The 23845-nt window shown below is 32.0% G+C and overlaps 1 protein-coding gene across 1 annotated transcript in view; it reads left to right on the top strand.

The window, feature by feature from the left end:
* The window catches only part of Tl (toll like receptor), a 277297-nt gene that overhangs the window by 195550 nt on the left and 57902 nt on the right, over positions 1–23845 (top strand). The gene's annotated exons all lie outside the window — the stretch shown is intronic.

Raw genomic sequence — 23845 nt, 5'->3', positions numbered from 1 at the left:
AATTTTATCACATTTACATGCATTATTTGGTTGGGACACGCGGACTCTTTAATCAGAATTTTTGAGTTCGAGCTCTAATTCATATTTTCAATAAAGTATCACCTAGGCGTACAAAAATAGTATGAAACATACATTTTTTTGCAAATAATAATAACATATATATTAACCTTTTTAAAAAAAATAAAATAAAGACTTTATACAGATTGATAAACAGCTGTTACAAAAATAAATAAATTCAGCAAAATTGTGAATAGTGTTTCAATTTAAATTTTTAGTACCTAATGTAAAATACAATTTCAGTTTAATGTCGATATTTGTGTTGCCATTGTGGGTTTCAACATAAATTTAACATTTACTCGTATTTATTTATTAAACATTTACTGTTTAAATTAACAATTTCTATTTCATAGTGAGATTTTCCAATTGTCAAGTTCCAAATTTGAAAATACTTTTTATTGATTGAATACTTGCTTTTCTGTCAAGCGTTAAGAGTCGTAAAATAATGATGAGTGGCCGAATGACACTATATATTTCGGTTACCTGCCTTCGTGATGTATTTTTTTTTAACAACTCCAGGAGATAGTTTTTATCATTTTATGTATATTGGATAAAAGATGAAAAGCTTTATTTATAAATGTTCAACGTTCATTTAACCAAATATGGTATTTTTTTTTTCTGCGTAATAGTAACAATAATTATAAAGCACCATTTTCGTGAAATAAAAATGGTTGATCTTGTGGTTCTATGAGTATTTTTATTGGTTGTGTATATCGTAGTCGTACAGGAGAAAGTGACCAACTGACAAAACGTAAAACGTTCAGGAGGGCCATTCAAATCACTTTTGCTTGGCTAGAAAATAAACATCAATGCAGTTAGTCATTTTTAACAAGTCAATATATTATACTTCCAAGTTTAAAATCCTTTAAATTTGGAAGTATAATATTTTATATTTTCAATAGTAAAATACTTAAAAAAAAATTCAGGGCAATATTAACCTGTCCAGGAGTGAGTTTCTGCGGACAAAACTATAGCTGAGGAGTGAGTTTTTTTGCTATTTTTTACTTACTTTTTATAATTCAAGGTCGATGCTATAAGAAACATATTTTCTTGAAAAAAAATATATATTTACACTGGTAAACATGATTTTCGAACATCGATCATTTTTATATAAATCATGTTTTAAACATGTTTTCACAAATCATGTTTTGTATCGGCCGTACATGTACGGCCATACTCCTGGACAGGTTAAGCTAGTTAGATATCAAATAGTCAATGATCACGTTTTTGTAAAAAAATGCACTTGGTCACTTTCTCCTGTACGACTACGATATGTTCTTGAAGTAAGTATTTTGTTTATATAAAATATATAATGCCTTAAAAAAGAAACCACGTTAAAAATATATTTAAATATTTTTTTCTTAGGTTATATTATCATATGTTTAATAGCGAGTGGTTTGTAGCAAAACTCTAATTTTCTGCTCAATTGCTTTGTTAGGAAAGTTGTTATCTTCTCTGTAGATTGAAACATGTCACTTATCAATTCGGGACTTCCGAAGTATCCCCAAAACAAACGTTTCCGAAGAGTGATTAATCGAAAATCCATAGCAAATTTTTCACTCAGCCTAATGAAAACCTATCTATCACAACCCACGAATTTGTTCCTCTCGTTCCTCTAACTAATTCATCTTCATTAATAATGAAATTACGTTGGTGAACACATACGCGAATCGGGATGAAGGGAAATGGGTTTTATGTTCTACATCATCCTTCATCAATAATAGTAATAATTTGACACAATAACCACCTGTTCTTCTATGTTTTCCCTTTTTCTCTTTCTTTTCTAAATCTATTAAATTAATAATGAATAAAACACCATGTTTTTACTTAATAAGTAAAAATATTTCCCATTAACTGTTTGTCTTCCGGTTTCGATTCATTGTGTTATGTGACTATATTTACTAAATATCCTTACGTACAAATATCAATATAATAAAGCACTGAAATTAATATTGATATTAATAACTCTGATCGACGAAATGTTTTTTTTTGTTAAATGAATTTGAGTATTTGTTACATTTTTTGCTCTGATTTCAATTTTGTAGAGCCTTAAGGATTTCTTGTGAAAAAAAACCGTACTATTTGAATAAAAGAATAATGTTTTCCCACTTTTATTTTATTTGACCAATGATGGTGTTTCGGTGTTTCGTCGTTGCCGACATCTTGAGACTGGCGGAAGACTAGACAAAATCAACAAGGCAGGGGTTGAAAACCATGATTTTAAATAATTTAAAAAAAAAACGGCTACGATAATCCATTTAACAAAATTACTGTCGACCAGTATAATTTCTTCACTAGAATGAATTATGAACGAATACATATCTATAATATCTTCGTAAGGAACATTTTTTTTTGCAGTTTCCTTAAGGGTTAAAATTTAAACACCATTTAATTTTGCTTGTTTCCATTTCACCCAAATTTATGATAACCTAATAATTATATTACCATAAATAATCCGTTAATCCTTTGTTTGTGGTCCTGTAACACAATGTACAATGTACCTTCAGTCATTGTCTGATTAATTTACGATGTCCCGGGTTAGTGTAAAGGTCTGAAGAATGTGCTCCCATTCAATACACATAAATTCTTTTAATATGTTATGCCGCGTCCTTTGGGACTCCTAAATATCCGCTAGGAATAATGGAACTGAACCCGACCCACACAAAATCCATGGCTAAGAGCACAGTCGCTGTATGTCAATAAACCAGCTCACTGAGAAAAGTGGCTCATTTCTCAATTACAGCATCCTTATCATTCATCGTTCACTTTGTGTAATACCGATTTTAAAAAAAAAAATATGTCACGCCGTTTCCCCGCAAGGGTAGTCAGAGAGGATAAAACGCCACACTTTTCTGTTCTGACATACAATCCTAGCTTCCTTCACATCCATACATTCAGTCAAACATGCCCTCCGATTACGCTAACTTTTGACACCTCTAGATTTTAGTTTCTGATAGATCTGATCGTGCCAATTCTGTTTTCCCTCTCACATTCGCCACATATAATTTCATAGTCATTCTCTCGCTATCCATTCGCTCCACATGCCCATACACCTTATAGAATTATTTTTGATATTTTTGACTATCGGGTTGTGGTCCCGTGGTTAGTGTCGCGGACTCTTGAGTCAGAGTTTCTTGGTTCGAACCCACTTTACCACAATTTGATACCTATTTCTAATAATAAGCCGCTTAGACTCACATAAATAGTTCGAAATTGAAGCATTTATGTAAATAATAAACACAAACATTTCTCACAATTTTTTAAATAGATTTCGGGTCGACAAAAACAATTATTTATTTTTCGTTCAGAATTGGACTTAAAATGTCCGTTCCCTGAGCTACGCGGGCATCTCCGTGTGTCGGTTCAGAATTACAACTTGCGCAGAAATAATATGCAGACCAGGTATTTTGTGACGTTTATTGAGCAATCCGTTTATAATTTATTATTCACAATAATGGCCACGCGCCGTTTATAGGCTGCCCGTGAATTGTGTCCCTCGGAATACTGTTTGTGACCCTCAGATCAGTATTTGTGACCCTCCGAACACTATTTGTGACCCATGACCCTGCCTTAACTCTTTTACCGCACATACGAAACCAAGCAATAGCTCTTATCCCTTTGGAACACATTCATTTTACCTCCCACATACATGTTTTTCTCTGTAAACATTATTCAAATACATATTATCCATACATTACACACGTCGCATACATTATCCACATACTTATTTTTTTAAAGATTTTTTTAGGTGGTATGGACATGTGGAGCGAATGAATAACTAGAGAATGGCTAAGAAAACATATGTGGCGAATGTGAGCGGGAGAACAGAAAGAGGACGGCCAAAAGAGAATTCATCAATCACAACCTAAAATCTGGTGGTGTCAAAAGTCTGCGTAATCGGAGGGCATGTATGACTAGATGTTGGTATGAATATGAAGGAAGCTAGGGGTGTATGTCAGGACAGAAGAGTGTGGCGTTCCATCATCTCTGCTTACCCCTGCCGGGAAACGGCGTGATGGTAGTAATAGTGGTAGTAAATTTTAAAGCTGATTGCTAAGTTTCAGTGTGTTTTACTCTTTATGATAAAAATTTATTTAATTTTACGTAATTGACTGAAAATTGTACCCAGAAACACTTTTGTATACAGTGTTGTTCTACCCTTCCATTTACGTCACCGTATTTAAAAAAATAGTTACCATATAGTCCTTTTTACTTGTCCCACTCTTGTTCGGTAATTGGCGTTAAGAGGAAAAGCTCATGGCGTAACAGTCCAGTTGTGGCTTTGTTCCGAACCAAGAAGTGTTAACATCCGGCCTCACCACTTCCGACTTGCTGTAATTAAAAGCTCACGTATTAAGTAACATATAGTTAACCCTATTCATCGCATTCATTCGGTAAAAGCTTTTTACCTTCTCTTAAAAATGCTAAATGCAAAAGTCCATAATATGTATGTATATTATAAATTCTACACAAATGCGGTTAAATTTCAGGATCTATTAGTTTGGTCATCGTTTTGTTTTATATTTAATTCATTTGGTCGTGGGATAGTGAATTATTTCATCCATTTGGGTGTATAATTTTGATTGATTTGATTAATATTAAACTGGAATTGTAAAGTAGTATTAATTTTTTCATAGAATTGCATTATTTTATTAACTTAGTTTAGATATTTTATTGTATTTTTTATGTTTTGCCCTTAATTCATTCACCAGAAAATACTGTTTTTTACTATAATAAAGTTTTTATTGGTTTTAGTATTTAATTTGATTAGACTTGATTTAATTGATTAGATTTCTTAATTTTGTAATTATTGGCTGTGATTTGATTATATTCTTTTAAACGTTCATAAATCAATAAAATCATTGTCTTAATGTACAGGAAACTCAGAATGGAATATGTTTGAAATAGTAGTTTTTACTAAGTGAAAACAATCTTCATGGTATACACCAGTATTTCTTTTAAGCAATTAGACCATAAACTAAATCTCAGTGTTTGAGTCGTCCTACGGTAGTGATGAAAAGTGTTGTTTGCATGCTAGTGTAGTGATTGTCCTGACAATGAGACGGGTACGTCTCGAAACCAAATTAAAATCTCGATGTTTATAAAAAAACATAAAATTTTGTTCAAATGTATGATCATAACGTTAACGCTTAAAATACCAATCAAAATCATAAAAAACATTTTGAAATTATTACATGTTGTTTACGGTCATCCCTGTTTATTTAGCCAGCCACCCAACTTGCAGTATAGTCGGCACAGCAGAGCGTGGCACTCGACCGCCTCAGACACGGCCATCTAACACCCAACCCTAACAACCGTAGTGGTTTGTAGCAAGTGTTTAATTAGAACACCACAGTCTACTCCCAACTCGAGTAGAACACTGGAATTACTTGTCGCGAAGCCTACCACCTAAGATAAAGATAACCAGTGTAACTACTCACATGGGTGTACTAACAACACATATGATATAATGAACACTATAATAATTACAGAACCCCAAAACACACTATTTCAATACCGATTTTCAAATTTTGAATAAGGGAAAACGGGCGGATAGTGGTCACTGCATAATACCAATTACCATGCTATACCGGTCACATTAAAAATTCATCATGTAAACCATTTCTACCTCATCTACCAATCCCTTTAACATTATGTAGTTTTATTTGCAATGAAACTCGTACAAAAATATTCTCATTTATGTACGAGTATTTATAAACATTTTTAAAGTGTTCAATATTTTAATAATATTAACAAATTGTTTGTATACCACTATTTTTATCATTCATCGTTCACTTTGTGTAATACCTCTTAAAAAGTGTACAAAATTTATGTTGTTTTACACAAAGTGAACGATGAATGATAAGGAGAGTATTATATTGCCATAGCACAATGTCAACAATGCTTTTCATATTCAATTTTTTTTTATAATATATCCTGTATTTTAATATTTTTACTGCATTATGTACTTAATTATTTGCATTTAAATAAGCTTTAGCCTCTATTTATGGTTATTAAAATTATATTAAAATGAATTATAAAGCCACTTTTTAAACAGGTATTTTTCTATATTTTATTTCTTCTTTATGGAAATAAAAAATAAACGTTATTTTTTTCACACAAACGCGTTATTTTAACTTTGGTTTGAAAAACTAGTACAAAAATATAGTTTTTTTGTTCCTTAATTTGCGAACATTCAAAATATATTAATTACACTCTAAATTTAAGCTTTCGATATGATTTAAAATTGTATCATCACAAAGACTAACAATATAATAAAACAAAACTTTATAGCTTTTTCAACTTTTATTTTATTTGACCAGTTGCCAGGTTTTATCGTAACCGTCATCATCAGACCAGTTTAATGATGTCGGTTACGACGAAACCTCGTCACTAGTCAAATAAAATGAATGTGAAAAAAAACTTTAGAGTTGTTTTAATATATAAAATGCAGTTACACCAATTAATGTGTGTAAAAACTTTAGTATAATAAAATACAAATAACGCCACAAATTGTCTTTTAGGGATCGAAATATATAAACTCTTGATGCATAAATTCAAGCCGTATCGAACTCTCCCTTAGTGTTTGCCCTTCCGTTAAATGTTCTCAATAAAGGCAAAAGCGCGGATTTGGACGGATTAATGCGTCTTGTAATTTTTTACCCTTTACGGCATTCCGTTTGCTAGCGCTAACTAGGGATTCTGTATCGTAACAACCCTTAATTTAATCCCGGGAATCCCCGATCTTTCGATATTCCGGGAATTTATTTGAATTCCCGGACTCTGAACAGCGAAACTCTCAAAGGGAAACTCAAAAATTAGATAATTATAAAAAAATATCAGTCTAGAATTTTAAAAAGTATGTTAACCTTTCCATGCGTACCGCCCCAACCGTGGGGCTATAAAATACAACCAACACCCTTCCGATTGATATATTTTTACTCTTGAGATTAAAAGAGTATTAAATATCGATTTTTATATATTATATGTCTAAATATGAATACGATGGAATTCCTAAAATACTTATGATCGTTTTTTTACACCTTGGGAATCTTTGATTCGACAGTCACTTTGTGAAAAGATCTATTAATTTTTAATTTACGTTTTTCTAGGTAAATACCACTTTTTCTCAAAATCTATTGCGACATGTGTTGTGATGCATTCCAAATCATTTTAAAACACCGTAATGCATTATAACGCGTGTTATAATAGATTTAAAGAAATAGTGATATTTACCAATAAAAACTCGAATAAAAATGTATATATAAGTATATACTACCACAAAGTGACTGCCGAATCAATTAAGAAATTATTGAAGCCAAAAAAGCAAAATATTAGGAAATCACTAACCAATTTTTTATTTATCTGCTTTTCGCTCTTATTTTAAATTAATATGTCATTTACGTATTACAATAAACTGTTGAATCTTTACTCTTATAAAACAGGTATTTGAAGTTTCAAGCAAGCGGAATGCTACCACATACTATTTTTTACCATAATTGTATAAAGCAAAACCCTAATACCTATTACATACTATTACCAAACGTATATGCATAAACATATATCTGTAAGGAGTAATGAGTAATGAATATGTAAATAATGAGTTTAATGGTTTTACTCACTAAATGTAAGCTTTTTTTCTGTGATTCTGACGATCATAGTATCCCATCTGAGTTATCTAACTGACAGATGAATCTGGTTGCCGCCTTCTTCCTGTAACCCTCCTCGCGTACGGCGGAGGATGGAGGACGAACTAATCTAACTTAGGGGAAGTTAATATATCGCCCCCCGTGACGCTACGGCTCTTAGCGAGAATTCGTAAGTGCATCACTTAAATCTGTCCATTTCAAACAACGTAAAGTGCCTTTTAATTGTGTTCATCGTGGGTTAAATAAAATTCACGCTATCTCGAGATTTTTCGTGTATTATTTCGAGAACATCATCTTAATAAAGAGGTTTATTTCTTAAGAGGCCAGAAAAATGCCAACACGAAAAAACACAGATGATGGAATCTCTTGTCTCATTAATTTTGGCATTGTTCTCTTTTTTACTGTGTTAAGAGATAAAAGTGTAAAAATCATGTACCATATATCGCTCACTCCTTTCAAGAACGTCATAAATCAAAAATCGTCAATTTTTAGTGGTGCATATTTTCGGAATGCCCAGAAAATGTACTGTATCCCAGCAAAAGCGGCATATTTTTAACTTAATATTTACCCGCTATAGGGCAGAAAGTGTTGTTTTTGTATTTTGAAGAAAAGGTATTGTTTAATTATTTTTTTAAATAAACTAAATATTTTTCAAATGGAGAAAAAACATTCAGGTTTTACCTAAAAAGATCTGTTGCATAGTAAAAAGTTCAATAAGTGCCTTTATATTTATTTTTAATACATTGCATTATATTGTTAAACTTTAAAAACGTTCTCCTGAAAAATCTAGTTTTTTGATTTATGACATTCTTGAAAGGAGTGAGCGACATGTACACGCTCAATTATACTCAGGGGGGATTTCAAATAAATATAAGTGATTATTTACTCTAATATTTATTCAATATTACCTTGGACTAATATCTGAAGCGGTAGGCTGATCACCTTTCCTTCATGTGTTAACGAGCAAGATAACACTGCGTTTATATTAAGCAGTGTACTGTGCACCATCGGGTGCGGATAAGGGTTAATTGTATGTATGTATGTATTTATTAACGCCTATCTTTTGCGGAATATTTAAAGTAATTGTTTTGTTTCTTTTAATTGTACATGCGTGTTAAATTGTGTAAATAATGTAATCTAACTAACTAAGCAATAGGTATTAAGAGGTAAGACTTGCGTGAAAAAAATAGTAAAAATTTTGATCGAATGACTTACGAAGGCATTTGAATTCTTAAAAATATTTTTGTTTCTATTTACTCTTTATATTATACTGTAAGTAGGTTAGTATTTTCACTTCATCGCATTGTAGAATACCCTCGTTTGTGACTTAAAAATAGGTTCTAACCTTACCTAACCTCAACACTTAATTACGCAGACATGCTTGTACACTACCGTTCTCAAGTCTTAGGTCACTTTAAAAGAAGAAAAAATAACACTCTTGCGTTTCTACCATCTCTTGTATTGTACGATTGATGCATAGCTGATTCGAGTGGAAGACTCAATTTTCTCACGATGTGCCACGGTCTTCTCATAGAGGTACATAGAGATATCAATGAACTCCATTGTTTCCATTCCGTTGTACTAAATCCGCTACTCCACTGCTTGAATGCAAAGTGGAGCGTAATCTTCTAACTGTCGAACGCTTGTTATGCTTGCCTTACTGCTAATAATATTCATATATTTTTTAAATATATTCAATATATACTACTACTACTACCATCACGCCGTTTCCCGCAGGGGTAAGCAGAGAGGATGAAATGCCACACTCGTCTGTCCTGACATACACTCCTCGCCTCCTTCACATCCATACATCTAGCCTTACATGCCCTCCGATTACGCAGACTTTTGACACCGCCAGATTTTAGGTTCTGATTGATCTGATCGTGCCAAGTCTTTTTCGGTCGTCCTCGTTCTGTTTTCCCTCTCACATTCGCCACATATATTTTCAATATGTAATTTATTAATATTATTTTATCTTACTTAGTGTATATTTTCACTAGAACCATATCACAAACGCCTTTTATTCCCCTGTCACACATCATTTCTGTACATTCAATTCAGTGAAATTTTTAAATAAGCTGTGAAGATTTTGTTGAAAAATCCCTGTGTTAATTAATTGAAGCATCATTTGAACTTAATAGTACCAACCTGGATGTCCTGAATTCATCAAGCCTATCGTGTATCAACTCTATCTCTAAATAAGTACTCACGTTCGGTACACAATGCAGGACGAAGTGTTCCGTACCAAGCAGTGGAACGGTATTATGCTTCAAATTCAGTACCAAATTAGGAGATGTGTATGAGGTCTTCAGCAGCAGTAAATACGGTTTCCTATAGCTGTCTATCGCGAGGCTATAGAACTAACATGGCTAAACGTTTACCTTAACAAGACAAATTATTTCATGCGAGTATTTCGGAAGTGATCTGGGAGAATATACGTGTACAAATGAACTTGCCGGGAGTTCATAATCAAAAGGAGGAATATCAGCTTTTGCATTGAAATGACTTTCGATTTTCTCTTTGCACAAATCTTCAATTATTATTTACTAAGGCGTCATAATCAATAGCCCGTAACTTTATTTTCTTACAATGTAATTTTATTGAATATTCTCAAAATTCTTTTTCGTTATGCGGGCTTTATGTTATAAAAACTCGTATAATATGATGTGTACAATATCTTTTTTTAAAGGAATAACCAGGAAAGTAAGGATAGGGAGGGTAAATGTGAAAAATACATCTCTAACACCCAGACCAATTGAAAATAAATCTTTCTTGAATTCATTTAGCAATTGGCTTGAATCGAACCCGTGACGCCAGTTCGCAGTCGAGCGTCTACACAACTACGCCACGGCGCCTGACTTCTAAAATAAACGAAAAAGTTTTTTTTAAATATTCAATGTTAACATACCCATTTCATGTAGCAATCATTATTTGAAAAAAAAACTACCTTTTTTTATTATTTATCTTTACTGTCAAAATTTTACAATATATGCGTTTTCTAATTCACTTTCTTTAGTTCAGAAAGCAAAACGCATGAAATTAAGAAGTCAATTTTAGTTAGCGGTAAGTTATTATATTAAAGTGAGGTTATTTTGCTATCCACGGTGAAGACTGGTCTTAATTTTCCGGTTGGCTGGTCATATGAAAAAAATAACAATACTCCTAGTAGCATCATGTGAATATTTTATTATTATGATTTTTATCTTAATTTAATACGTATGAATTCTAATACTCACAACATTTTAGGTTCATCCAAATATTTTTTTATAAATCTGTGTTTGTTCACATAAGAGTTTTATATATATATATATATATATATATATATATATATATATATATATATATATATATATATATATATATATATATATATATATATATATATATATATATATATATATATATATATATATATATATATATATATATATATATATTGACATCTTAAAAAAGATTAAGAAGAATATGGAATTCGGGTGAGGTAAAAAAATCTCTTAAGCCAGCCTATGACAGGTCGGAAGCCTTATAAATATCCAGATTTCCATATTATAATATCTTTATTGAGATATCCTAGAATTTATTTAAAAATATACTAAAGATGTCTCAAATAGAGACACGCCTTTTTATGAGTGAATTTTAATAGGGGTCACAATGACCTATCATCAGCTGGTTTAGGTGATTTATTCACTCTGTAATAGACAGTTACATACAGACATCTGTAATATAATATGTAGTTCTGATTTTCTTAGAAAAATACAGTAGAACCTCTCATAATGAGCATAATTCGTTCCAGTATCTTACTCGTTAAGCGAAATACTTTTTGTTTTGACTGGCGCGGAAGTCCCGGCTTACAAGTTAATATCGTGAAAAGGGGTCATCCCCTTTCTCTTTCACTCTTGCACGTTTTTAGGGGAGCAACTTTTTCACATTTTTTTTGCTCGTTTTGCGAACTGTTCTTAATGAGAGGTTCCACTGTAAATGTTTATCTGATTTATGAGGTCTCTGACACAGAGACTGTGATTTCTGAATTACAGTCTGTTCACAGTTTTTTTACATCTAGTTTTTTTTTTATTATTTATTTGGCAGTATAAATAATAAAAATAATAAAAATTTAAAAAACCAACTGGTAAACTGTGAATATTTAAAAAAACATATTTACACTGCCAAATAATAAATTAAAAATAAATAAATAAATAAAAAAACTAGAGGTAAAATAACTGTGAACAGACTGTATCTTATCAAAGTCAAGTCAACGTTCATATTTTCTAGTCTATTCTGGAGCCGTGTTATGCATTGATTTCAACATAATCGTAGCTTGCTCAGTTAGTATTTGATTTCGGTAATGATTTATCCTAATGCATCCACATCAGCCATCTTAATTGTATTATGAACTATGAACCGGTTACGCTTATGCATATTATTGCATATAATATAATAATCCGATATTAAATCTAATTCCTACTTAGATTACATTATTATGTTGTTAGCCAACTACTGATAATTGCGTATAAACCAATATCGTATCCATATTAATACAGGTCGGAATTATATACGGACTTGTGATATATTGTATTCTTAAGGTACATTCTATCGTATTGACAGTGTTATCTTGATCATAACTTACATGAAAACAAGTTAATCAATCCTGCGCTTAAGGAATTATTCTATCGTAATGTTCTATCTATGTTCTCAGGGGGAGAAAATAAATAAAAGTGATTTATTCACTGTAATATTTATTCAATATTACCGTGGTATTACATGCACAACTGAAAATTGACGATTTTTTATTAATGACATTCTTGAAAGGAGTGAGCGATATGTTAGTCTGACCCTGATACAGGTTATTTCAAATTTTGAACTTTTTATAATACTTTTTGTAATTACTTTTTATATACTAATTACCTATACAGAAGTGTTATACTGCTAATAAGGAATAATACAAACTACATATTATCCAATCACTTTTTTTCCTTTAATTCGCTTTGTACAACGAATTACGAATTACTTTCTTTGTTTGACTTTTTCTTTACTCGCTTTTACTGGTACCTGAAGTGGAAGGCTAATCACCTTTCCTTCATGTGTTAACGATCAAGATAATACTGCGTTTATATGACACAGTGCCCTATGCAACATTGGGGTGCAGATAAGGGTTTATTTTATGTTCTATCTATCATGCCGCTTCCCCGCAGGGGTAGGCAGAGAGAATAGAACGCCACACTAATCTGTCTTTGCAAAATACCTTCGCCACTTCCACATTCATGCATCTCCTCACACATACCCGCCGAAAATTCTGACTCCTGATCTTACCAATTTCAATAATTTTAAATACTTGATCTAGCCAGGATTTCCTTGGTCTTCCTCTGCTTCTATTACCAACAACATTCTCCAAATAAATTTATTTTACTATTCCATATTCACTCATTTGATTCACATGCCCGAACCATCATTACACAAATATGCCTCTCGTTATTTTATTGATAATTTGTATCTTAACCTTGTGTTATTTCCTTTTCTCACCATTCGGACATCTATCACACATTGTTTTGCCCCACATCCGTCTAAGATATCGTATTCAGTCTACTTTCATCCTTCCCTTGCCAACTCTATGCTTCTCTTCCACAAATAAGGGTTGTAACCATTAAATAAACTATATTCTATTTTGTATATTAAAAACATTGATAACTTTGTGGTATGGTAATATAAGACTCTCCTTATCATTCATCGTTCACTTTGTGGTATTAAAGTGGTATTACACAAAGTGAACGATGAATGATAAGGAGAGTTTTAAAGCAATAACTTTGTGATTTTCCATTTTGTAATTAAAATGTAACTTTGTTTTAAAACACTATATTTATTTTATTACAACTTTATTCTTTTATTTTAATGTCTACCGGTTTCGAAGCTAACCGCTTCTTGTTCTAGATTGATTAAAACTTTTTTTAATAGTATCACTATGATCCACAAAGTTAATGCTTTCAACATTCAAAATATATACAAAAATATATTTAGTGATCTTAAAACAGATTTATATTTGAATTATAGATAAGGAGAGTGTTAATCTTTTTCTGTGCCTTTTAATGTCTCCCAATAAATTCGAATCAAGCTATCGATTTATCTCGTTCCGGCCGCTAGCCTGGCTCTGACATCAATAATTTCCAGCTCTGAGTGTTATTCTAGTTATCAGTAGTGGCGAGTCACGCTCCATCAGACCCGAGTCCGGACCGACCCTTAGTATAAAGATTTGGTTAACACCCCCAGAACAGAGTAATTAACCGCTAATGACCGGTCTGAATATTTTGACGGGACTAATGGCCGGAACCCCTTCTCTTTCCTGATTTCCTGATATAACCCAATATATGAGAGAGGACTGTACCTCCTGCTAGGCTAATAAAAGCTAAAAATTCGTCATTTTTTGTATGTTTATTTTTTTTTCTTTATTTACGGCCGTACCTAATTTATACATTATAAATATAATAATGTAATAATTGTTTAAAAAACAATTATCTATTTTAGTACATTAAACAAGGATGAGAATATTAGAAAAGGAATTATACATCACCCTGAAGTATTGTAATTATTCTTGCTTTATAGTTAGCAATAAAGTATCCGTCATTTCTTTCATCTCAACATAGATGAAGAAGAATATTTGAGTCTGGACATTTGGGCTTGCGATCTGTCATAAGCTGGTTAATTATTTAACATTTTGAGTGTGTTCAAATACTTGTTCACAAATCTGGATTATCTCCAATTAGGAGTTATTTTTTACTTTTTTTGTAAATGCCTAGACTTCAAGTGCTTCTTCATCTATGTTGAGATGTCAAAAAAATAATGGTTACGTAATCACTTTACAAAAACAAAAAAAAACTATAGAATTTTCATCTCAACTTGAGACACCTATAATCGAAATAATAAAAAATTGTGTTGCCGTGCTGTGTAATAAAAATTGAACACATAAATATTCGGAAACAGAAATATTTTTTCCCGTATAAAATTTATAAATATGCATAAATTTCGAAATTTTATAGAATTCGAACAAGCGATTCATAACACAGATACGTTTATATTTTATATGAGTAGAAAAACATTTTTAGGTTATAATTACAAGTTCAACTGACTTAAAATGTTTTGAAGAAAGGAATTATTTATTATTTATAGAAAGTTGCTCTATTTCTCATTCTACTAGTATAAACCTACTTAAAATTAATTCTGATTTATTAAAATTGCTTTTCACTCGTGAACTCTCCATCTCAATGCTTCTTACTTTAGTACCAACTTCCTCAAACTTTAATATTAAGATTCAATATTATTCTGATAAAGATATAGTATTTATTTTATTTTTAATGAATGCTTTACATAGTAAATACCACTAAAAGTATCAGTACCGCGTGGCATATAAAACTATTTTGAGTGCAAAAATAAAATGGTTAAAAGAATAAATAAAATTGTGGTTTATCATCAGGGACATTATAAAACATCAGTTTTAAAAATTTACATTCAGAATTGACGTATTTACTTCACCCTGCGGAATGGGATAGCCTGGACGACAGAGCTCGAGATATATGGTAGCTAGTACAGTAGCTCATAAAAAGAAATCTTTACCTAACAAAAAATTAATAGTGGTATTTACTAAGTAAAACATTTATTAAAAATGGATAGATTTTACAACAAAGTAACTGCCGAATCAATTTACGAAAGTATTTTTTAGTTTGATTTGTAATACGAAACCATTCTCCGCAATCTGTTTTGCTGCAAATGGACTATCTGCACCACATCTACTGAACAATAAATTCGTTATCAAATTCTGCTCGTGCTTTTGACAGTCCAAATAATAGGGAAAAGTTTAAAAAGGAAAAGATACGTACGTAACACAATTTTTACATTTGCTTTCTTTGTATCGATTTCCTCTCTTGGTATCTCAACATCTCAATAACATATTTTTAGAAATGCACAGACAATAATATATGTAGATATATATGGCAAATATTATGGATGCCTTTGAATTAACGGGGCTTCAATTTGATCATTTTCATCGTCCATATTATCACTTTATTATATATAATATATCTTACTTTAACTATACTACCGATGATTTAAGCAGCGTTTTTTCGAACTTAAAAAAAGGAATAGCCACCAAGCCTTGTCTTTAAGTAGAATAGTAAGAATACGGAACGAAGATACATCACAAACACCCAGACCAATTGAAATAAAACATATTGCTATTGCTAGAAATCAAAACCGCCATGCCAGTTCTGAGGTTGAACAATCTTTCAAAATAGTCATTGAAAGATCAATCTTTAAGTGTCGAAAGTATCCAAAGTTTTTTTTGTATCGTTTTCCTGAAGTCTTTATCTTTATTTAATTTGATTAATATTTTTTTACTTCAGTTAATTTTCAGTGCTATGGATTTTTGCTAATTTTGTTGTCTATGAATTTGTTCATTAATCCGTATGCCATTTTCTCCTGCTCGTACTACTATAACTGAACATGTGTAGTGATTGTAGTGATAAATTCGCAGAGTAGCGAGTTACAGTGAGATCACACGCTTCATTGTTTTACTGAGCAATAAATAACAGTCTCCTGGGAAACTCTTTGTTAAGAGACTTTCAACAGTCTGCGTCCTAACGTGCTTATTTATAGAGCTTTAAACCTTAACACAATATATTATAAAACACCTTTTTAAAATATTTTCACTTTGTACAGATTATCTGATTTAAATTTATTCATGATGAAACTAAAGCCAAATTCTATTATCCTTTATTTACATATAACCCGATGTAAGTTAGCTCTGCATTCAGCGTCAGGAATGTACATCTATCATTAACTGAAACTACGCGACTTTGAAACGATTACGGCTGAGATGTGCACCGAGCTCGTTATCAATTAATTAATGCCTCACAATTATCACGGTGTTTTAGCTACGTTAATCCAACACAACACTTCCAAATAAATGGTTAAATTTTAAATATCTCAAAAAATAGTTGAATTATCTATCAGTGATTTTGCTACCCTAAAAATGATAGTATAACAGTATTTTATTAGTACAGGGATTTCATATTTTATACACTCACGTATATATTTAATTAAACATTAGTTTTGCCGCAATATCAGCGCCATCTATTGAACACATGCAATAATAAACATTGTCAATGGTGGACAGCGTATTTGTTAACAACTCCTATCACAAAGCATTTTAAATCTTTTCAAATTAGTTTTCAAGTTAGCTTCATAGATTTTTAATATTTTCATTGCTTTCAAGCATTGTGTAGATATAAATCAATTTTATATCTTTTCATTTCACCTGACTGAGACACATCAATGCGTTATCTGGCACGGCTAGTGTACAAATATCAAATTTGATTAGCATTATGCAACATTCACGACTAAGTTGTCTGAAATTGTATATGAGTAACATATTGACAACATTTTGAGTGTGCCCAAATACCTGTTCACAAAATCTGGACTATCTCCAATAACAGGAGCCACTTTCATATCACTTTTTGACATCTCATCAAAGATGAAGAAGAATATGGAAGTCTGGGCATTTACGGGGCTGACGACCAGGATTCGGACCTCACATACTAATAAAAGAGTTTCTGCTTAATAAAAAGCTTCTTTACATCTCACCAACAGATGTCTCTAGTGAAGTTCTAGTGATTCAAGAACAAGGTTTCTAAATTGGTTCATATATATAGAACTTCTAAGAATTTGAGTAGTGTGGTTGTCAATAATGGGTAGAATTGGTGAATGTTACACGTGTGTAAAGTGATCACTTAAACCAGCCTATGACGGTCGTCAGCCCCGTAAATGCCCAGACTTCCATATTCTTCTTCATCTTTGATGAGATGTCAAAAAGTAATAGTAACATATTGTATACATTAAGTGTTTCAAAATTTGCTTTGAATTTTTTTAATCAAACACTTGTATAATACCACTTTTGAGTTTTATTTCATTACATGTGACTAGTTTCGAAAACTACAGTTGTTTTCGTCAAAAAGTGATTGATAGAATTATGTTACTTCAGAATTTTCCGAATTAATTGTTATTTTATTTTTTTTTTTATTTTTTTTTTTTTTTTTTTAACTTCATGTACAGAAAATAAAAAGTACATTGGCGGGCTTATTGCTAAAAAGCAATATCTTCCAACCGACCAAAGACGGACTAGTGATATTGATCAAAACTTTTGATACCATATATAGCCGTTTGCAATCAGTGGGCAGATAGTACTTGAACATTAAAAAAAAAACATAAATTACAAATTGACATTTAAAAAAGAAACATAATGTTATCATGTTACCTTATATTTACTTCTATAAATTATGTACAACTTCTCATACAAGTATCTGTATAAAGTGCCTACATATAAGTTCTTAGCAAGGGAGCCTTCTATGGAGATTCTAAAGCCAATTGAAGATGGATTCATAGTGTAGGTGTGTTCACCTTCACCGTTGTGATACCTACTTTAGTTAATGAAAATTTCCGCTTGCGCGACTGTAACGTTTGCTCCTTGTATCGAATAATATGTTTGTTTTAATCAGATCTTGGTTTTCAGAAGTTCTAGCATTTATGCCGAAGTAAGCCTTTGTAGCGTGTACATCCCCTTGCAGGTTATTATTGAAACTCCCTCATGAGGGCTGCGAGCTTTGAAAGCTTAAAGACAAATACAAAAATCGATACCCTCTCTGCTTGGATACTTTGCGCTGTGGTGCTTCAAATGTTTGTCGATGCTACATTATAATATCCCGGTAAATGTTCCTCTTGTTCCTCTTTACTCGGAGCTTATCCTTCGATTAGAGAGGAGAGTAATTAAGCAAACAGCATCTCGGTTGACGCTTAGTTTGCACCGAAGCCGTGGGGCTCTAATATCGCCCGACAGATGTGATCCAAACCGGTGCGCATAAGATAGAAGAGGTTGGTTTCTGAGATTAAACTAATGCATTACATTTCCACTTCCGCAAACCCTTGTGGACAACAGCGAAATAGAGTAGGTACATACACTGTATGCTTCCCTGGGCGTAAAGTGAGAACATGGCAAATATAATGCATTCCAGTCATTTACCTCAGTTAACAATATTACATCATATCGGACGCTTGATTTCACCCTCCCGAAAAGATCTCTGTAAATCCCTGGGATGCTCAGACTTCCATTAAGATGTTTCATATCAAGTTGAGACACTTAAAAATAAACATCAGTTCACATTATTATTTCATTTCAATGATTTATAAATTGTATTTTTTTTACAATAAAAAAAAAACATGTTCAAAGATAACTTTTCTTTGGATACAAAGTAAGTTTGGCTGGTCAAATTTTTCTCATCTGGCTTGAGACCGTTAGGGTCACATAGCCACCAAATGTATTTTTATCTCCGCTTAGGAGTTATTTTTTACATTTTTGACATCTTGACATACATGAAGAAGTATATGGATCAACTTAATAGATAAAAAAAGAAGAAAAAGAAGATGTATCAAATCATGGGTAGAATTGGTGAATGTTACACGTGTGTAAAGTAATCACTTAACCCAGCCTATGACTGCCGTAGGCCCTGTAAATGTCCAGACTTCTATATTCTTATTCATCTATGTATATTGAGATATCAAAAAATGTAACGTTTTTCGTTTCTTTATAAAGCTTTAATTTATTTTTTTTTCAAATCAGTGTCTCGTTTATTTTTGCGGAGCGGATAAAAACATAACTGCCAGCTAGAACAACTTCACTTAACAACAAGAAATAGCTAACCTATCATTTCGTCCTTTTTTTGACGGCAAAAAAAATCTGGCAACGCACCAATTGTGGTTTTATTAAAAAGGACCACCTATTATAAATCAGAAGAAGAGAAAAACATAATCTGGAAAACGCTTTTCTTTTGGAAGTGCTGATTGAGCAAAAACAAGTCCGGGAAACCTTTAGTCCTTACCTATGAACCCCTTACCCTAAGTATCCACCCACTATTCCGAAAACAGCGGCGAAAGGTTGAGAACACTACGAATAAAGCACCTTTGAAAAAAGTTACAACTTTTATTGATTCTCCTCTCATACTCGTTTCTCTAAAGAATTTTTCTTAGTTTATACATTCGGCGAGGTTCGTTGAAAGCACAAAGGAAAGTAACGCGCAAATAATAGGTCTTGGAATTTCGGAAAAAATATTGATATCACTTTTGAAACAGTAAATTGAGTATCTTGATCAGCAGAATTGGCAATACTCTTTGTAGCTTTTTATTCAGATTTGTACTTGGGAATCCGCGCAATTGGCAATGTTGGTTACAATTTAGCCCTTGGTTTAAAAATAATAATAATAAATAAAGCCCTTATCCGCACCCCAATGGTGCATAGGGCACTGCTTCATATAAACGCAGTGTTAAATTGATCGTCTTCACATGAAGGAAAGGTGATCAGCCCTCCGCTTCAGATACCATTCCAGGTTAATATTGAATAAATATTACATTGAATAAATCACTAATGTTTATTTGACCCCCCTGGGAATCGAACCCGGGACCTCCAGAACGGTAGCCGAGCGTGCTGACCATTACACTACGGAGGCTGACAAGGTTTAAAAAACAACAGTAAAATTCTAGTTTTTAAAACCATGATTTACAATTTTATAAAACCACTTTTGAGTTTATTAATGTAAACATGGCTAGTTTCGAGAATTACACATGTTGTCATCAACAGGTGCTTTTGTTGCAAACTGTATTTTATTTGTTAGTATTTGTGTCTGTTGATTAGAATTTCTGTAGTTCTCGAAACCAGTCGTGTTCACGTTAGTCGACTCCAAAGTTGTCTTATTCAAGTTGTCATTTTTATATTTGATTGTCTCAACTTGCCATATTATAATGGGCAGAGTGGTAAATATTATACAAGTGATCCATTAAAGCCAGCCAAATACCAGGTCGCAAGCCCTGGGACGCTGTGCTCAGATTTCCATCTTCTTTTGTACAAAAAATAAAATAAAAATTTCAATAATATATGCTTTTTATTTCATTTTTTTAATATTAAATATGACAGTATATTTTTAAACAAATTTATTGTTTGACATTAAAATAAATTCAGCTAACTAAAAATATTACAGAATTGAATATTATGTGAGTGGAATAATTATAACAACTGGCGCAAACGCTTGCTCACTCTTTTTATTTGTTTCCGTTGCTAGAACGTTGTGTGTTAAATTCAGTCTCCCTTGCAGTCGTATGCAATGCAGTAATATTCGAGTACCTACGTGTTACTTTAATTTCGAGTAGTTAATATTTTAAGGCAAATTGAGATTTGTCCGCATTGGCGCTAGCAGCTGGAATACCTAAGTAAGACATTCCCGCCTTTTCAACACCGTACTCAGTACGTGATGCATTAAAGATAATATGTTCTATCCCCACGAGATCGAATTCGACCAAGTCCACGAAAATTTCTACAAATTCGTTTTCCGTTTTGCATCGATGAAATAAATTTAGAAAATATAATTAGTTCTTTTTGCCAATATTTTTAATGTGTTCACGTATCAAAATTTGATAATTCATTTGATCTTAGACGATTAAGTGTATTGAGATAAGTGTCACTTCAAATCTTTTGTTTTTTATCTTATATTGGTGCTGATTACGTTAGAGTGATAATTATCATTGGTAAAGAGTGTCATAAATATAACAACTGCCAATTTAGATATACTTTCAACGTACTCATACCATATTCAATAGCTTTTAAATTCTAATAAATGTCACAAAAAACGAATAATTCAAATCATTTGTTACTTATCTTATGTTGGTACCGATTACATTAGAGTAATCATTATCTTTACTAAAGCGTGTCATAAATATAACAACAGCCAATTTTAATCCATTTTGAACGTACTCGTACCATTTTCAATAGCTTCCTAACTCTTGTAAAATGTCAGAAATTAATGCAAATTTTACCAATCTTTTAATGTTTATCTTATATTGGTGCTCATTACGTAAGAGTTATCATTATCATTGGTAAAGCGTGTCCTATATATATGTAGAACAACAGCCAATTTTAATCCACTTTGATCGTACTCCTACCATTTTCAATAGCTTCCAAACTCTTGTCAGAAGTTAATACAAATTTTACATTTTTAAAATGTTTTTCTTAAATTGGTTGTGATAACGTTAGAGTGATCATTATCATTAGTAAAGCTTGTCATAAATATAACAACTGCTAATTTTAATCCACTTTGAACGAGCTCGTACCATTTTTAATAGCTTCAAATCTTTTAATGTTTATCTTATATTGGTGCTGATTACGCTAGAGTGATCAATATCATTGGTAAAGCGTGTCATAAATATAACAACTGCCAATTTTAATCCACTTTGAGCGTACACGTACCTCAGCAGTCGGCTAAGAGCTGTCGTGAATATTAATTTGAAACCAATTTAGTTGATTGATACGTCGTGTGGGCCAACATACTGTGCACTGTACAAATTACTCAAAGTGCTCTTCCCGTGGCTTGACTTCCTAATAACCATCACCTAATACTAATCCCACTAATGAAGTGGCCTCAATCAATGCGCAAATGGATATTATACATTTAATTATACAGAATGTACGAATACATACGCACCAGCATAATATTGCTTAAGGTAGAACTCATTATGAACTAAGCGGTGGGCCAGATCCACCTTACCATTTAAATTAAGTTTTATTTTATTTTATTTATTCAAGTATTTGCTTTAAATCGAATACTTATCAATAATCATACTTATTATAAATGTTTTAAAATTATTGAATGATAATAAATTTGTTAAGTGTCATAGCGCACCTAAAAGAGACCTTAGAAGGTGTAAGCATTGTAGTAATTCTCTCACTCCTTTCAAGAACGTCATAAATCAAAAATCGTCAATTTTCAGTTGGGCATGTTTTCGGAATGCCCAGAAAATGTATTATATCCCAGCAAAAGAGGCATATTTAAACTTAATATTTACCCGCTACAGGGCAGAAAAGGTTGTTCTTGCATTTTGATGAAAAGGTATTGTTTAATTATTTTTTTTTAATATAGTAAATATTTTTCAATTGGAGAAAAAACCTTCAAGTTTTACCTAAAAAGATCTGTTGCATAGTAAAAAGTTCAGTAAGTGGCTTCATAGTTATTTTTAATACATTGTATTATATTTTTTAACTTTAAAAACGTTCTCCTGAAAAATCAAGTTTTTTGATTTATGACGTTCTTGAAAGGAGTGAGCGAATTGTAAACTTTGCAAAAGTATACTCTCACTCACTTCTTCAGGTTTGGGACTGAAATATGTTTTCAGTGATGATAATTTTTCAGTTAATTGATAACTTTTTAACCTGAAAGGTGTCTTGAACTGCTAAATTGGATTTCATTAACTGATCAGTGTCGGGATTATACAAATCTTTAACGAAATCGATATGTAAAAGATCCAGGCACCGTGGCGTAGTTGGGGTAGACGCTCGACTGCGAAACTGGCGTTGCGGGTTCGATTCCCGCCAATTGCAAAATAAATTCAACAAAGACTTATTTTCAATTGGTCTTGGGGTTTGTGATGTATTTTTCACATTTACCTTCCCTATCCTTACTATCCTGCCTATAGACAAGGCTCTAATAGAGGCTTAGCGGATTATTTCTTTATTTCAAAAATTAAAAATAAAAGTTATAAATTATTAGATTAAAACCAATATTTTTAGCTTTTCCACTTTTTATTTGACCAGCGACCGGGTTTCGTCGTTACCGACATCACCAGTCTGACGATGTCGGTAACGACGAAACCCGGTCGCTGGTCAAATAAAAATAAAGTGGAAAAGCTAAAAGTATTGGTTTTAATATAATAATATATTAAAATGCAATTCCATCACGAAGTGTCAGTGGATAATATAAATCTAGTAATAAAAGTACCTAATAATTAATTTTTCTTAAGTTTCAACGGTGTAACTATAAATTCGCAAAAGAAAAGACCGCGTTAGTCTAAGACCTACTTATGGATTGTAAAATTTTGATTGAACTTAAAGGTAATGCCATTTCTCAAATAAACAATAGTAAAACAGATACTTCAATAGGGCATACAAAAGCGCGGGTTGCAATTCGTATTGATGGATGATATTCGGATTATCGATACCTTTTAAATTTGTATAATGCCTCGCCAAGAACAGATAAATGTATTTCTAAATCTGAAGCAAAAACAGC

This window comes from Brachycentrus maculatus, unplaced genomic scaffold, assembly GCF_059751285.1.
Source record: "Brachycentrus maculatus isolate JH-2025_06_01 unplaced genomic scaffold, ASM5975128v1 h1tg000207l, whole genome shotgun sequence".
In the NCBI taxonomy this organism is placed as follows: domain Eukaryota; kingdom Metazoa; phylum Arthropoda; class Insecta; order Trichoptera; family Brachycentridae; genus Brachycentrus; species Brachycentrus maculatus.
Note: the sequence above shows the minus strand (reverse complement) of the source record. Positions and strands in the feature narration are given on the sequence as shown.